The 3,853-nt window shown below is 38.4% G+C and overlaps 1 pseudogene; it reads right to left on the bottom strand.

The window, feature by feature from the left end:
• Positions 1-1,175: 1,175 nt before the first annotated feature.
• Positions 1,176-1,729, bottom strand: LOC127680283 (interferon alpha-1-like; annotated as a pseudogene).
• Between the last annotated feature and the right edge of the window lie 2,124 nt (positions 1,730-3,853).

The raw sequence follows: 3,853 nt of genomic DNA, 5'->3' as shown, positions 1-3,853 counted from the left end.
CTTTCTTCTTGTACCTCATTTGATGTGTGGATTATGTTTTGGGTAATCTAGGTTTCTAGGTTAATATCCACTTATTAGTGAGTGCATACCATGATTCATCTTTTGAGTCTGGGTTACCTCACTTAGTATGATGTTCTCTAGCTCCATCCATTTACCTAAGAATTTCATGAATTCGTTGTTTCTAATGGCTGAATAGTACTCCATTGTGTAGATATCCCACATTTTTTGCATCCACTCTTCTGTTGAGGGATACCTGGGTTCTTTCCAACACCTGGCAATTATAAATAGGGCTGCTATGAACATAGTAGAGCATGTATCCTTATTACATGGTGGGGAATCCTCTGGGTATATGCCCAGGAGTGGTATAGCAGGATCTTCTGGAAGTGAGGTGCCCAGTTTTCGGAGGAACCGCCAGACTGATTTCCAGAGTGCTTGTACCAATTTGCAACCCCACCAGCAGTGGAGGAGTGTTCCTCTTTCTCCACACCCTCTCCAACACCTGCTATCTCCTGAATTTTTAATCTTAGCCATTCTGACTGGTGTAAGGTGAAATCTCAGGGTTGTTTTGATTTGCATTTCCTTAATGACTACTGATGTTGAGCATTTTTTAAGATGCTTCTCCGCCATCCGAAGTTCTTCAGGTGAGAATTCTTTGTTTAACTCTGTACCCCATTTTTTAATAGGGTTGTTTGGTTTTCTGGAATCTAACTTCTTGAGTTCTTTATATATATTGGATATTAGCCCTCTATCTGATGTAGGATTGGTGAAGATCTTTAGGGATAGCATTTTAAATATGAATAAAGAAAATAAACATTGGTAATATTTGAAAAGATGTAAAGAATGAAAAGGTCAAAGTAGATTTTTTTAAAGAAAAATTTATAGAACGTGGAAAATTAACTGGATATATATGTATTTGTTACACTGAAGAAAATATAAATCTGTATCAAATTAAAGTAGAAAATAAGTTAGATAATCAATCAATCAATAAATAAATAAATAAATAAATCTGAATGGGTGGAGAACAAATGTCTTTAGAGATTTACAAATCATTGCTCACTACTGCAGAAGCATCTAGGCAATTTGTTTCAATTCATGTCAAAATGGCTGATATTTTTGAGATGGTAGAATCTGGGCAGTGCAATGCAGTGTCCTAGTCCAGGAGAGTCCTCTCTACTTTATTGCAGGACTTGCTCTTTCTCCTCACTTAGACTTGCCAGCAACTTGACTGAGGAAGAGAGGGCTCTCCAGACTTCTGCTCTGACCACCTCCCAGGCACAGGGGCTGTTTCTTCACTCTCAGGTACACAGTGATCCCGTGGAAGTATTTTTTTAACAGCCAGTTCCTGCACCCCCACCTGCTGCATCAGACAGATTTTGCAGTGTCATTCTGCTGGTGGAGGTCATTGCAGAGTGAGTCTAGGAGGGCTGCATCCCAAGCAGCAGATGAGTCCTTTGATGTGAAGAGGGTCAGGACCTGCTGGGTCAGCACAAACAGGACAGGGATGGCTTGAGCCTTCTGCATGCTGGGCTTCCACCTTCTCCTGGGTGAATCCAAAGTCCTTCCTGTCCTTCAGGCAGGAGACAGGGGAGAGTGTTCTCATTTGTACCAGGAGTGTAAAGGCTCTCTTGTTCCTGAGGTTATGAGTCTGAGGCAGGTCACATCTAAGAGAGAAAATTGACCAGTAGCTCATCACCACCAGGATCATCAGGAAAGCACAGAGCCTAACCATTGTGGATCTTGCAGATGCTGCTGGAACTCTAGGCCGTTTTATCCTGAACCTTCCCCTCTAGGTTCTCTGAAGACCCTTCTATGTGGATGTGTCTTAAATAGGAGAAAATCACTAGTTTCTAATTTCTAAATGTCTTCCCCTGTCTTTCCAATTTTTTCTCTGTTTTTAACCGATTTTTTTTGTGTGTGTGTCTGGGCATTTTTTTATTAATGATTTTAGTTTTCATTATTACGCCAACTTTCTCTGCTCTCTTCAACAAAGCCATTTAGAACTTTTCCACTGAATGAATAATCATTATCTTTTACAATATATATTGTATATATATATATATATATATATATATATATATATATATATATATATATCGTATATGTGAAATTTACTCATTTAATAAAAGAATGAAGAAAATTTCACCCAAAGTATGTTCTTAAGAGCTGTTGAATTGTTTATTCACCAGTATTCTTACAGCACATACATGAGTATCTGATTGGTTTCCCAGCACCCATGTAAATTCAGGTACAGCAGCACATATAACTATTCCTGAAACTTGGAAAGAGAAACAGACAGGTCCCTAGAAATCAATCCCATACCATCTAAGTATTAGTTGGAGTTTCTTCCAAGTGACTAAAGACTGTTGGAAGCCTTTGAAATCACAGATCAGGCAGAAGAAAGAAATTCAAAATTGTCTCCATCATTTTTTTCCTTTTTGTAGGGAAGGGTTCATTTGTGTGTTCTCTCCGTGGCCTCAAAGCATAAGACTCAAATAATGACTTTGAAATCAAATTTTAATTTTTCAACTATACCTCAAATATATTCCATATAAATAGTAAGTCTCATTTCCAATAAAAACAATCAGCATGGTAGAAAGTCAAAGTGCATACATGTATGAAAACACACACCAAGTATCCAGACTGGCTTCATATCTAAATATTGCTCTTTTGGGAACAATTATTTAGTCTGTCTACAATGTCTTCCTTGCTTCTTTGAAGTTGGAAATGATGCTTTCATGGTTCTATGAGTTTCCCTTACTATGTAGACACTGGGCAGAGCTTTCATAGCACAGATTCTCTTCAGAACAAAGAAGTAGATTATGTTATTGCTATTGTTATTCCCATTGGTGACTTATTACAGTTGACAGAGCTTCGCTGATAGTTCTCTCTCAGGAACCAGTTCCTGCAGGTGATGAGGTTGTGCCTCACTGTTTCCTCAAAGTCAGGATGAAGACAGACATCTCCCTTTCTGTCCACCCTTTGTGCACTGATGTCTATGGTGTTCCTCAGCCTATAATAATTGCACCCACCCTGAAGTCTGATTCAGTCTCTTTTGTCTGCCTATCTCTCTCCCTATCTCCCTACCCTCCTTTCTGTCTCCGTCTCTTTGTCTCTTTCTATGTCTCTAAGTATCTCTGTCTTTCTGTGTCTGTCTCTCTCTGTCTCTCTCTGCCTCTTTGTGTGTGTATGTGTGTATAGAGTCTGATTTTAATATGATGCCATTTTTCCAAGTACCATGTTACTTGTTGGTGAGATTTGAGTCTACTCATACTTTCTGCTTCAGAGTAGCATGATATCTTTAGACCTCCCTCTAGAAACTTACCGCCTGAGAGGGCACTTACCACATCAAGATGCTGTCAAAACTCATACTGGATACGATGTGTCTTTGGTTTTCAAAAACCATAAATTCTAGAAGTCTGCTGTTCTTATGCCTCCTGTGTTCATACGGATGGATTTTTATTTCACTAGTGACCCATACTCCCAGGAATCAGAGAGTAAAGACTACTCAGACATTAACAGCAAAACAACGTTTTGTTTGTATTTTTGAAGACATTTTCCAGTTTTTCTTAATTTCATTCATAGCAATAAGTACTAATTGTTCTGAAAAATGATCTTTTTATAAAACACACTCAATCATCAAATACTTGTTCTGTTTGAAATATTTGTAAGAATATAGTGACACACTGTTGGTTGAACATTTGGTTGTTTTTCAAGAGAAAACACAAACTAAATTTGTTTTCCAGTTTGGTTGAAGTGAGGGAGGAAAGGGTCTTGCTTCCCCATCTCCATTCATCTCCAAACTGCGTGGAAGGGACATTCAGACTATTTCTCCACAGAGAAAAAACTTTACATC

Source organism: Apodemus sylvaticus, chromosome 3 (assembly GCF_947179515.1).
Source record: "Apodemus sylvaticus chromosome 3, mApoSyl1.1, whole genome shotgun sequence".
Taxonomy (NCBI): domain Eukaryota; kingdom Metazoa; phylum Chordata; class Mammalia; order Rodentia; family Muridae; genus Apodemus; species Apodemus sylvaticus.
Note: the sequence above shows the minus strand (reverse complement) of the source record. Positions and strands in the feature narration are given on the sequence as shown.